Source organism: Callorhinus ursinus, unplaced genomic scaffold, assembly GCF_003265705.2.
Source record: "Callorhinus ursinus isolate GAN/ISIS: 27379988/994484 unplaced genomic scaffold, GSC_fseal_2.0 scaffold23, whole genome shotgun sequence".
NCBI lineage: Eukaryota > Metazoa > Chordata > Mammalia > Carnivora > Otariidae > Callorhinus > Callorhinus ursinus.
The window spans coordinates 25,845,858-25,859,549 of NW_027397085.1; the positions used below are offsets into that span (position 1 = coordinate 25,845,858).

At 50.4% G+C, this 13,692-nt stretch overlaps 1 protein-coding gene and 1 long non-coding RNA gene across 5 annotated transcripts in view; one reads left to right on the forward strand and one right to left on the reverse strand.

Moving 5' to 3' along the window:
• LOC141374906 (uncharacterized) overlaps window positions 1-13,692 on the reverse strand; it is a 366,943-nt gene that overhangs the window by 10,305 nt on the left and 342,946 nt on the right. The window contains exon 8 of the long non-coding RNA XR_012382109.1: window positions 6,138-6,300. This is a non-coding gene — a long non-coding RNA (uncharacterized lncRNA). The remainder of the gene's footprint in view (window positions 1-6,137; window positions 6,301-13,692) is intronic.
• FGF1 (fibroblast growth factor 1) overlaps window positions 1-13,692 on the forward strand; it is a 93,806-nt gene that overhangs the window by 5,822 nt on the left and 74,292 nt on the right. For 2 of the 4 annotated variants that reach the window (XM_073905536.1, XM_025852238.2), the window contains exon 2: window positions 3,945-4,096. The gene's annotated coding sequence lies outside the window, so the exon portion shown is untranslated. Of the gene's footprint in view, window positions 1-3,432; window positions 3,550-3,696; window positions 3,715-3,944; window positions 4,097-13,692 lie in introns of those variants that run through there. The other 2 variants (XM_073905531.1, XM_073905532.1) reach the window with 2 other exon arrangements.

The window sequence follows — 13,692 nt, forward strand, 5'->3', positions numbered from 1 at the left end:
TGAACTATAAAGGGTTAGGGTAGAAGCAGGAAAATCAGCTAGGAGGATATTCCAATAACCCAGGAAAATGGTGCTTGGATGGACTAGACCAATGTGCAAAGATCTATTATTAAGGGAAATCCAAACAACAACGCAGGACACTGGGCCTAGTAAATTGTTTTTGAGCATATACACATACAGATGGATGAAACCATTTCCCCCCAAAGTTTCCACAAAAACTCCCCAGTTTCTCCTCTGGGGAGAGGAGATTAGTGAGGGTCATTTTAGAGCCTTCTGTATGTCATGCATTTTGGTCACATGTGTGAAGCATTACTTTTATGTAAAGATAAAATATTTTAAAATAAAAATTGAAAAACTGAGATCGAGGAAAACATAAAATAGAATAGGTGATGGGTGATCAATATCAGAGAGAGGAAGCCCACCTCACGTGGGTTAGAGTCCTTTCCGAGCACGGGCTTCTGGAGTCACTAGAGAGACAGGCCGACTATGGGCTGAGCTCCAGCTCTTGGATTATGACGGGATCAGGCTACTGCCCGCTTGAGAACCACCGGGCCCTGTTTCTGTCCTGCGGCTCTGATGATGTTTGTGGCTTTCAGGTCTCCTCGGGCAACTCATACAATTTCCTGTGAATGTCTGCTGCGTTTCTCTCTGCGCTGTTTGTCAAATCGCTCCCCTGACATCCTGGCAGTTGGTTCACCATGAGGCCAGCATGCCCTTCATTTAATTGCATGATTTGGCATAAACAGAAGGAAATACTTTGCCAGGAAAGAGAGTATAATGCAGCATCTGATTTCTCCTGTCAGCTGATTAGGATTTGTCGTGTCCCAACAAGGTCAAATGAAATTAGAAAGAAAATGCAGTGTGTCTGGTGTGTTTCAAATAACTGCATCATTTATGTAAACAGGACAAACGAAGGGGAAGTTTTAAAGCAAATATTGATTATCGACCTCAAGATTCAAGGCAAAAGAGGCCATTGCTTGTAGGTTATGCCTGGAGAGGAAGAATATTTATTGGGGGGCATTTTGAATTCTGCCGATTCTGTCATGCTCTGGGGTTCTGCTGTCATGTTGGTGAAACCAACCAGGGACGCCTGATTTTCAGAGGCACCGAGCACAGAATAAGTAAAAGCACAGCAATGCTGCATTCTACCTTTATCACCCTGCTACGCCTCCTAGAAGAGGTTTAGAGCCACTTTCTCTACGAGCAACCGCTCAAGGGCTCCACTGTGAGTCAATCTCTTAGGATGCAGAAGGAAAAATCTCACCTCTGGAACCAGCCACAACATTTTAGGTGTGGATGACTCTGGCCACAGCCACACCTCTGCGGATAAACCTACCAGGCTTCTCCTAGGGTTTCTGTGGGTCCTGCAAATTGTCATGTTCTTCTCCCAGACCCACCCTCTACAGGTTGTAACCACCGCAGAAATGAGACTACTTTTAAAAGTAGTCTAGGAGCTTTGAGGGAAGAGACGGGTTTTGTTACATGGTCTGTAGAGGATCTGGTGTCTTGTGGATGCTTAATGAGCAGCCCCACCAGCTATTATTTGCATGAACTATTTCCTGGCCCAGAGCTGGAAGGCTATTCGGAGGCCAGACTTTCAGGCAAGGCAACCCCCAAGTCCCTTCCCGTGCTAAATAACAGGCCAGAAAGCATTAACATGATCATGTCTCCTGAGTCAGAACATCCGAATGCGTATTATTTAAAAGATAAATTGAGATGCTTGACATGAAAGTTGAAGTAAATGTGAAATTTGTGGGATGTTAAGATGACATTTTTGAAAATTCGATATTGAGGGGAATTCTATTATAGTAAATACTTTAAGGAACTGAGGATTCATTAATTCCCATTATTTGGACAGTAACATTGCTGAATACCAGATATGCAGTAAAGAAATTAGTTTATATCAGTAGCTAGGGATTATTTTGTCTAAAAGCTGTGTAGGTTTGTTTTTTTTTTAACATCATTTCACAACTGGATGTCGTGGAGTGACTTACAGGTGTGATACCTGTTTTCGAGGTGCTCTCACACACTTCGGCGCACTGGATCATCACAACACGGCTGTCACCTTGCAGGGAAGATGCAGGTAGCAGAGCCTCATTCATCTCCTTTAGGAAGGAGAGACCAGGGAGCCCCGAGGAGCTGAGCTGCCCAGGAAGGGCCAACCACACCATGTGGGCAGGTTCAAGGGCATGACCCTGAGCTAGGGACACCTGCTTTTAGTCACAGCGAGGGCTTTAATTAGGGGTACAGCCTGGGTAAGACTCTGAGCTGCATCTCTGTCCTCAGAATTTTTGGTCTGCTATTTAATGGGCTTAATTTCCTAACAGAGTGTTCTTTAACTTTAAAATCCATCATTCCATGTACTGGAAGGTTAACATGCACACTGGATGTAGCACAATACTTCTCCAATACTGAGAAGATGATTGCCTGCAATATTGTTATCTCTCTGTGCTTCAGAAGGCCCTTTGGCAATGTTCAGATCCTCAGGAAGATTATTATTTTTTAAAGCCAATTATGAGTGCCTTTGAATACGTGCACATGGCAGTTCATGGAGGTTCCAGGTAATAAAATTTGGTGAAAATGACTTTTTCTGTACTTTTTAAGTCCCTTTCAGGAGAGCTGCGGCTCACCCATTATTAGAGTTAAGTGATGTGTGTGCTTCTAGGTCTCTGTCCCAGAGGATGAGCTTCTCTGAGACTCATCCCCTCAGAAGGCACAAATATGGCTCCGTGGATGCTACCTTCAGACGCATCAGAAGCTACCTGCTGCGTTTGGAGACCGGGCTTCCACCTCCACCTTCCAAGGGGAAGTGGAGAACAGAGAGCCTATTTCTAGTTCTCACAGGTCCACCTGTACCTGTCTATCTGAATCATCAGGTGGGTAGGCTTAGACACACACACACACACACACACACACACACACACACACACACACACACACTCACCCCTCCCAGGCTCAGATGCCTACCTAAGGAGGAGGGACTTTCATCCATCATAGGAAACTATTAATCATGTTTCCATTTAGTCTCTTCAAAGATACCTCCTGATCTGTATCTTCTTAATCCAATTTCCAGCTTCACTCCCTACCTTCTAGCGAGGCAGCTTCCTCCCTTCCCTCACTCTGTCCTGGCCAGTGGCATGAAGATGATGCCCAAGGTCCTTAAACGAAATCCCTGCCCCTGGAGCTGGGCTCACCTGAGGATTTGTTCGCCTAGCTCAGCAGTGACAGGCTCGACCACGGGTAAAGAATGACAGAAACGCTCGCTCTGCAGCCCCTTCCAGCCCTAGCCTGATGGCCATTGCCTCGAGTGGCTTTGCAACATGCCCTTTGCAAGGCGTGGCTCTAGGAATGGCACAGACAGACAGACACACACACACACACTCTGCCACACACAGACACCAACACCCTGTGTAGAGATGCCAGATGACAGAACAGAAAAGGACTCTTTCATCCAGCAGCCTTCTGATTCCAGAGGAGCGTCTCTGAGCCACGACCTGCTGTTTCCCTGACGACTGAGACTTCCAAATAAACAGGATTCTGCTCAGACAGGCCAGTAGTCCATTCGGCTCAGCCATTTGCCCCAAGACAAACCACGCTAAAATAACACCCAGGACAGTTGCTGCCGCTGTCTCTGCCTCCCTTCCTGGCCGGCCAATAGCTCTGCATTCCTGGGCCTGCAGCTGGAGTCAGAGCTGGGGGCACGCAGAGCTTTGTGTATGTCCCTGTGGGTGGGGTCCGCGTGGGCTGTTGTCTAAAGGCAGGTCCCCTTTGCTGACCAACAAGGCCAGCTAGAGACCCAGAGGCTGACATTCTTGGCCTCCCAACCTGCCTCCCCGCTTCCCACACAGCCCCGCGGGACTGGTAGCCGGCTCTGTGGCATGGTGTCTGGAGGCGGACCAGCAACCTGATGTGCATGCCACGGCCCGTCCCCTCTCCCCACACAGAGCTGCAGCAACTGAGAAGTCCAGAGAGCCGGCGTGGGGCTGCTGGGGAAGCAGCGGCAGCACAGTGACCGCGACACAGAGCAGACGACACCCGGCCGATTCCCCTTCCCCTTGGACAAAGAGGCACAGTCCTCAGCCTGCAAGTTTTTCAGGTAAGAATCTGAGTATTTGTTCTAGGGAACAAAGAGCAGCTTATATGCAGAGCTGAGGGGCTGTGTATGTGTGTGTGTGCACGCGGGTGTCCCAGTGCAAGGACAACAATGACGCGGAGATGGAAAAAAACTCGGGAAAAGTTAAGGCAGTAGGATGTTTGAAGCAGATCCCACTGGAACCAGCTGTCCTGCAAGGGCACCCAGAAGCTCCCCTCTGGCTGGGTTTGAACCATGCTGCAGACTGCTCTGGGGGAAGGGCTTGCTGATGGCACAGGCAGGTAAAAACAGCACCTAGAGTTTAGAGACTGTAAAAGTAATCATGTATCATGCTGCCCAGCACCTTCCTCCCTGCACTGCCAGGCTGGTGAGGACTGGAGGGGGCAGAATGTTCTCATTTACTAAAGTGCTGGTGTGGCCCTTTTGGTTCGGCAGGAGCCAAAATCTGTGTGGCTTTCGTGAGTCTGGCTGGCACACTCACTGTCTTGGGGAGCCTGGACGTTCAGCTGCCTCAGGAAGTCTGTTCACTGGGTGGGCACCTGAGATTTTATCAACATTTAGGTATGAAAGTCAGGCTGAAATATAGGATTAGCAGAATGCGAGAAGATAGGCTGGTATTCTGACGGCCCTCCCAGCCACCTGGATTATTCCTTACCTTCCTTCTGATCTTCTCAGAAAATCACATCCTCCTCTCCGTACCCTTGCAGACAGGCACCGCAGAGAAGGTGTGCGAATGGCTAGCCACACCCACGTCACGATTATATGCCCAAAGTATTCAAGGCTTCTAGAGAGGAGCACTTGACAAATTCAGACATCCAGGTCTGGGGTAGAATTCAGGCATTCAATCAAGTACCCATTTTTCAGAGACCCCAGAGGAACCCACCTCATCTGGGCACTCGGGTCCAAGAGCTCCCTCCGTGACTCGGCAGAATGTAAACACTCTGTGCTTTCTCCAGCTGTTTCAATCCACCCCCACTTTTCTGCATTCTTTTCTGCTTGGGCACTTTCCCTTTCATTCCCTACAGGGATGTGATTGTTTATGACTTAGCTCTGCGAACACCAGTGGGAGATGCAAGCATCTGGCAGAGGACGAGCCACGCACTGCGTGGGGCTGAGCCAGCCTGAGGCGGGCAGAGGGTTGAAAAGAAATGAGCCTAGCATTGCAAAGTGGTGTCCAGTGAGGCACTATCTGGGTGAATGAGTGTGGATTTTGGTGGAGACTGTGATTCACAGTCACAAATTCCTTTTTCCTTTGTTTTCCTTGTGTTGGTCATTGAGGGCTTCTGAGGAAAGTCCCCTTTTGAGTTGTATATCTGAAGGCAAGATCATCAACTTGCTGCCGAGGGCGGCTGGCGCATGCTGGAGACTTTCTTCTGTTGACCCTGCCTTTTTTAGTATGAGTAAATGAATTGGCAAGTGAGGTACTTAATCAAGAGCGAAGTTAATGCACAAAAAATTAAGACAGGAAACATGGAGATTCTTGTAAACTGCCTCCCAAATCTGGTGTGCAGACATACATATATGGCTTTTGCCTGGTTGCAAAAAGGATTTAAGGAGGCACTATCTGCTTCGTTTGGTGGTGTGACGTCACAGGCCAGGAGCATCAACCATGATGACTGTATTTGCAGTGGTGACGGTAGAGGGACATCATACACTCCTCTACCCTTAGTGAAGGGATGCCTGATCCCAGGACAGGGGGTGTGCTCACTGACTCTGCTGACATGCATTCTGTGGCCCCTGCGTCAACTATGGAAGATCATGGTGCTACCAGGCCTGCTGTACCAGCTTCTAGGAATCAGGGATGGTGCGGACCGGAAGGCACGCCCCTTCCACTCGATCAAATAGCTCTTGCTTGGCTAGTGCAATACTCCTTGATTTACACTACTAGAAAAATAATCTACAGTCACTGGTGCCACAGACATACCCTGTTTTAGATAAATCTAACACCTACACATGACACAAATTCCAGGCAAATGAGTTTTTTTCCTTAAAAAAGGATCCGCTAATCAGCAAATGTTCACTGGGTACTGCCCAGGTGTCCCACCTCAAGGTACCGCTGGATGAAGCCCACTCAACCACAGAGGAGGGAGGGCACCGACCTGGGTGCGCAGGTCACAGAGAATGGGCCTGGGCTGACAGGACATCCAACGCAGCTGGGAGGCAGAGTCCAAGGTATGCGGACAAGGACAAGCATCTGGACCAGTGGCCTAGAGGGAGAGAAGAAGAAGGAAGGGAACAGTAATTGTCTGATTCCTAAATATCACTACTTAAGAGAGGCAGCCTAACATAGTGACCAAGCGCATAGATTCTGCAGCTGAGCTCCCTGGAGTTCGAGTTCAGGCTGTGCCATTTATTAGTCCCAAGGCCTTCTGCCTCAGTTTCATCATCTGTAAAATGGGGGAATAACGTACCATCCTTGTTGGTGAAAGGATCAAATGAGTCATGCTCTTAGCACAGTGCCTGGCTTATAGTGAGTACTATGTGAGTATCTGCCATTGTTATTACTGAAAGGTGGGTCTGAAAAGGCTGTCCACAAGTCCATTTGTTCCAAAGTCCAAAGTGAGACTCCATGAGTGACCATTATGGCCACCTTTGGGGCAGCATGGAGGTGCTTTGGCTCTGGCATGGGTTTTGCTTTCATCTCGGAGCATTCAGAAATCGAAGCGCTTCTGTGTTGGTTGCTAGTGTTTCCTGAGCCCTTACTGTGTGCCAGGTACTCTGCCTGGCTTGACACACAGTTGCTCAAGACCACCTCTCTGACTCTGTCCGAGGAATGCTAGCGATGGGGGCAGGTGTGAGGAGCATGCCCGTCTTGCTCCAGGGCTGTGCAGATGTGGGTGGTCCTTCGGCCAAGACTCATCTCTGTCTCTTCAGGATCTGTGGTTTGCAAACTTTCACATGCATAAGAATCAGAGGGGAGCTTGTTTTAAAAATCAGGTAAATCCTGCACACAGAAGTCCTGATTTAGCCAGGTTCCCGAGGGTCCCAGATTCTGCATTTCCTGGGTGGGGCCCAGGTGATTCCGACTTTGGTCCATAGGCCACATCTGAAGTCTGACCATGACTCTGTTTCTTTTCTCTTCATTATTGTGAACAAGAACACAGAGTCATTTGGCCTCAGTGACCACCAGCTTCTTCCTGGTCCTCACCTTCTTCCGGAATGGCCATTTTCCTGGGACTCACCCCCCCCAATGGCAGTGAGGTGGACCACACACCACACCTCCTGCACCCTGAGTTATTACGTGCCCAGCACAGCGGCAAGCCCTTCATGCTTATCCCTCACTCAGTCTTCAGAGCCATCCCACTGGTCGGGAGCGGTCATTATCCACCTGTTACAAGGGAAGGGAAAGGCCCCACTGCTAGTGAGCGGCTAATCTGGGGTATGAATGCCGATTACCAGAGCAGTGGCATGTAACCTCTTGGCCAGGCGACAACTGGGGTTTTAGCTGCTTGTTAGGTCAGCCTTTCCCTTCTCACTCTTGGGTGTCTTTCTCTGGTTCACACTCCTCTCTTGTCTGCTTCCATTCCCCAGCTCCCACATACCTTCCTCAGAAGATGATGTGTCCCTGTGCTTCCCTACTTTTTTCTCCTTCAATAAATCAAAAAGGGTTGGAGCAATGGACAGGTGGAAGGCAGGCGTTACGAGTTGAACTATGTCCTCTCCTTAAATTCGCATGTTGAAGTCCTAACCCCCAGAATATCAGAACGTGACCTTATTTGGAGACGCCTTTACAGAGGAAATCAAATCTAAATGATGTCATTAGGGTGGGCCCTAATCCAGAATGACTGGCGTCCTTATAAAATGGGGAAATTGGGACACAGAGACACCTCTAGAGGGATGACGAAGAGATGAAGACACAGGGAAAAGACAGCCACCCCCAGGTCATGGACAGAGCCTGGAACAGATCCCTCCCTCACAGCCCTGGAAGGAGCTAGCAGCCATCTACAAGATGGAGCGAGGCCTGGGACAGCTCCTTCCCCCACCACTCTCAGAAGGAACCGGCCCTGCCGATACCGTGGTTTTGGACTTCAGGCCCCCAGGGCTATGAGGCGATACACTTCTGTTGTTTGAGACATGGTCTGTGGTACTTCCCGCGGGAGCCTAGCAGACGACTACAGTGGGAACCAGAGTCCTACATTCCCCCCGCAGGCCCTGAGTTTGGGGTGATCTAGTTGGAGGCCAACCCGTTATACCAAGCTATGACAGCGTTCTCTTTTCTTCAACTCGTGACTGTTCTTCTGTTGGCTTCAATGCTGTTCATGGGAGTCACAGGTAGGTCCAAGTCCCAGGAAGGAAGAAGGAATGAATAGCAAGGATGAGGAGGGAGGAAGGAAGGGAAAGTAAAGAAACAGAGAGGCAGGAAGAGGAAAAAGAGAGAGCGGGGACTGGAATGGGGGATACTTGAGGGACGCTCATGCCCACGGCAGGTCCAACCCACTTCCCTGTGGGAGGCCACCGGTGTGCCAGGGAGCATGTCGAACACTGGGGTACGACAGAGCCTGGAATGGATGGCCCCTACCTTCAGGAAAGCCGGAGGCCAGATAGGGACACAGACCTCGGTCACACAGTACTTTTCCTGAGCGTCTCGGGAAAGCAAATGCACTGCCCGACCCAGTCAGGGGGTCTGGAAAAGCTTTGGTGAGTTCGTGATGCCTGGGTTGAGATGTGGGGGACTGGCAAGGGTCCTCTGGGTGAGGGATGAGTGTTTCAGGTGGAGGGAGGCGTACTGCCAAGGTCACATGGGATGAGGAAGTGTGGCACCGCTAAGGAGTTGTGGAAAGGCCAGTGTGGCTGGAATGCAGGGAAGAAGAAAGAGGAGCTAGCCAGAGCTCAAGGCCCAGGACGGGGCTGGACCATGGCAGCTGTGCTGACGATTTAGGTTCTTCAAATGGGAACCACAGAAGGCCGGAGAAGGAAGCCATCCTGTATAGGGAAAACTTTCATCAGAGGGAATGCTGGGATAGAGATGCTGGCGGTGTGGTTTAGCAGCGGGTCCATCCTGAGGCCAGACATCAGGCTTTCTGAGCTCCCAAACTTGGGGCTGGCTGCATTGCTTCTCGGGACTTAAGTTCCAGGACACTTCCTAAAAATTGTTGTAGCCATGGTCAACCCTCAACAGAGTACATTCTAGGTGTTTGTCACAGTCCCACTGGAAAGGGTCAAATAGGGACATCTCTCTCCTGTCAGCGAGGTTGATTAGCAAGCTGGGCACCTCAGACAGGTTGACCAGGCAGCCCCCTGTTCGGCATCCTTTGGAGAACAAAGAGAGGCAGGCCCCGGAATATGACCTCTCTGCTTGCGTACTTGGCCTGAAGCAAGAGGAGCTTGCATGCATCCCGGAGGCTAATGATTCCGTGGGGCTGCCGAGAAGGGCAGAGATTCCGGTTGTGAAAAGGAAAGAAGTAAGGGCAGGAAGCCCTGAGGCTAACAGGAGTGAGAGTGGGCAGAGAAGTGTCTGAAAGGAGCAGGGCAAAGCCCAATGTTGCCTTATTCATGAGTTCCTGGGAGCAGCATCCAGCTGAGCATGGAGCCGGCGACTTCCAGCGTGGGGCCTGCAGCCCCCCTCCCACACACACAATCCCCATCGCTGGGATCCTTCTCGTCCATGCCCATCGTTGTGGGCACAGTCCGCACGGGAGGCCTTCGCCATATGCCCTGCCTGCCACAGAAAGCACTCTCTTCCTTTTTCTTTCTGAAGAGGTACTGGATTTGGCTAAGCAAGGATGTGTTCTCGGAGAAAGCGGAGCACACTTTGGAGAAGAGAGGTGATTTTCAGGAAGGTGAGTAAGCAGCCCAAGGCCTCTTGGCGAGCGAGATCCCCTGACTCTGCTCCTCTCACATCTCCCACCCACTCTTGCACCACTGGCCTCTTTCCTGTTCCTCTGGGGTGCCATGTCCTTGCCTGCCTCTCAGACTTTATGACTCTGTTCCATCTGCCTGGAATGCTCTACCCTTTTCTTCACATAGCAGGTCTTTTCCCCCTCGGGCCTCGCCTCTCTTGGGAACTCCCCAAAGAAGCTTTCTTTCCTGTCTCTCCCTCTCATGGCCTTTGTCCCAGTCTGGACTTTTCAATTTTTTAAAGACTTACTATTGCCCAACTTCCCCACTCATGCGGGCAGGATCTCATCCGTCTTGTTCCGTGCTGCATCCCTAGGACAGAGCCTCGCTACAGAGCAAGTGCTCAATAAATGTTGGCCCAAGGAATGAATGAGTGAATCATACAGTCTTGGAGTGGGAAAGCCAAGGTCAAGGACAGCAGTGGGATCTCCCACTCTCTGTTGCTCTTCATAGCTCTAGAAAGGGGGGCATCACATCTGAAAGCAAAGCTGACAAGTTTGCATCAAGTGCTTCCGACCCTGCCTTAGGGGAGCAGACCCCTCATGGGTCCCCATGCCACTGACTCTGGCTTAGCCAGCCTAGTCTCATCTCTTCAGAGAACTCACTTTGGTTGCCTGGAAAAAATCCCAGCTTAGTTGTATTATTCATGCTTAGAGATGAATAACGTCTTTTGGCTGATGGGCATCAAAGGCAAGTAAGGGATGTCAGGCACCTAGAAGGGAGACATCGATCTGGCGTATTCCGGCCCTCGCACCCATGGAGGCAGCTGGAACAGCGCATCTCTGCCTTCGCCATCAGTCAGATGGGAACAGAAGCAGTTTGCATTGATTAATCAATGTGTGCAAAGTGCTGCACCAATACTTCTGGGGACATAAAGAACCTCTAGAAAATGAGACTCTCCTTTTCCTTCCTCAGGATCTCTGTCAGGGTTTAGAAATGGCAACAGGAGGAGAGCTGAGATGAAGGCTCCAGTCACTCCCTGGAGCCCACACAGAGCAAGTCTGCAGCCCAGAGAACATTCCCCCAGTTCAGAGTCACGGGCTAGGTTGGCCCAGGCTTCTCAGCCTTTAGTGATAAGGAATTTCAGTTACAGGAGCAAGCACAAAATCTTCGCTCAGGTGGCCATAAAATACTTGCTCCATTCTTCCCAGCTGGTCCTGGATGCCTTTGTGGAGGGCTCTGGAAGCAGAGTTCCAAGTGCCTTGGAAAGAGAGTAAGCAGAGAAGCCCAAGATTCATCTCACGGTTCCAATTCCGCCCCCAGTCCCCCGATCTCATTACCCTTTCACTAGTTCAGAGTGATAGTCTGTGGTGCCTAATGGTAGGGGAGCAAAACGGTCAAGGGCATGGACTCTAGGGTAAGGCTGGCTTTGAATTCTGGCTCTGACTCTCAACAGATGCATGGCCCCGGCCAACTTCTCCATTTCTGTAAAACAGAACAGGGGCACCTGTTTCCTGGGGTTGCTGCCTGGAGTATGGGCGGTAATAGAGGCGAAGTCCATTCTGTGTTACATTATCAATGTTAGGTGCTGCTCTCTCATAGGGTTGGGTTAAGACTTTAGTGAGACAGTCTGTGTAAAGCACCAAAAATGTTTTAGGATGTAACACACAGCACACTATTTGCCCAATAAAATAGTAATTATTGCTACTGACAAGTCTGCAGTCTGGCTAAGGCTTTTTTAGAAGCCTTTGTAAGAATTTATTTGATCTAAAAAAATGTTCCTGGGACATGAAGGTCACCTGCTGTCCTGCTCTTCTTCCACCAGTTTTTTTGTTTGTTTGTTTCAAGGGACAATTGTCACCCTGTGCTTTCTCAGCACTCTAAAATCTCGTGTCAGGAACCCACAACTAGCCAAGGAAGCCAGAGAGCCCTTGAAGAGCTGAAGCATGGAACAGACACAGGCCACTTGCTCAGCACTTGTAGGCTGTGGGCGTTTCCAACAAACAATTAAAGGGGTCAGCTTCAGCAGGCTCCTTCTGCTCAGTTCACAAAACGGCTTTTGGGATTCCCACCCATCCAAGGGCGTGAGGTTCTTCAGGGCACAGACTCCTCACAAATTCTGCTCTAGCACCCCGGTCCGGGACTTTGAGCTTAAGTTATCTGAAAGTCCGACTGCTGGGATGAAAGCGACAAGCTGGTGTAGGCTGGACTGGCCCGGCTTTTGCATTCAGGCTGTCCACTGCTCCGTCCCTCCCTCCTGCATGACCTTGCGTAAGGAACTGGTGCTTTTTATACTCTGGAGTCCTTCTACAAGAGCTGCCTCTAGAGAGTGGGGTGGAGGTTAAGTGTGGTGTGTAGAGCTCCAGCTGTCTCTCTACACGCCTTCCTTTGTGGCCTTCCTGACCATCACATAGCTGTGGATATGGAAAAACCCCAGCGGTAATCAATGAGTTAAAGGCTTGCCAATATTCGTTTGCACCAGGTGACCGTGAGCACATCACTTGGCTTCTGGAGCAGCACAGAGAGATGGATTATGGGAAGGGGTCCAGGCCATAGTCTGAAGGAGGGGATGCTGGCAGCCCCCACACTCAGCTCAGCCCATCCTTGCATCACGGGGCCCAGGCCCACATTATGGATTTCCAGCCCACTGCTCCCCTGGGATGTCAGACTTCTCACGAAGACCTGAAGATTGATGGTCTTCCTTAAAGGAGGGGGACCCCTTCCTGACCCACTCTGAACTTCCCCAGATGCCTCTCCACCTCCCACTGAGGCCCCAGGATTTAATGCGCAGCTGGTTCAGGGTGGATCCAAATGGAGGCAGCGCACATGGGGGGAGAGCGTTTCCAAGGCGATGTCCGAGTTGTCTCTAGTGACCCGTTAACCTGACCCTCCCTGCCTTACGCTGCCCCAGAACTGAGCCAAGCCTTTGGAGGGTGGATACACCTTAGGATGTCTGGCTGGGGCCCTACTGTGGTGGGAGGTTCGGATCCCACGCTGGGACGGGCCCTGGGGAAGGTCAGGGGGAGGGTGAGCCAGAGCAGGCTTCATCGCCTCTGTTACCTCCTGGCCTTTCCTTCTGCTGATGGAATGGCAGTCAGATGTGGGGTGTGGAGGCCCCTGTTTCAGTGATTGTAAAGAACATCTCTTCAAAAGAGCTCTCAACATGTCTTATTGTAGGATGGAAGCAGAGCCTGAATTGGCTACTTTAAAGTCTTTTTATACTGTAGATCAAGAGAAAGACCTCTGGTGACTAATTAGGAGTCCTACATTCGTCAGACTATTACAGCCCCAAAGTCAGTGTTTCCCCGGAGTCAAGGTCCCTTTCTCTTCCTGGCCAGTCCCACATCCTGCTGGGCCTGCGTTGGCCGCTCATGTTTCTCATTATCTCTCCCCCATCCTCTTTAAAGGCTTCTCACTCCACCCAGGGGTTTTATTTTTAAAACTTGCACAGTAATGCTAGGGCTGAGCAGGACACACTGCCCACATTCCCAGGAAACTGGGCTGCCTGGAAAAGCATCCCCCTTTTCAGAGACTTCCTTCCGTCGTCCCTCCCTCCCTTCCTTTCATATTTATGGGGCACCTTCTCTATGAGGGGCTGTGCCAGGAGACACGACAACAAAGGGAAAGATCCAGTCCCTGTCCTTGGGGAGCTTCCTTTCTAACAGGGTAAGGAGCACCAGGGATAGGCACATACACACACACAAAGTAAATACGGGAAATAGGTAGAAATTTGTTCAGATCTACTCTATAAAAGGGACAAAAAAGGCACTGGAACAAGAGAAGCTGTTACAAATCAGGTAGACAGGGAAAGCCTCTCTAAG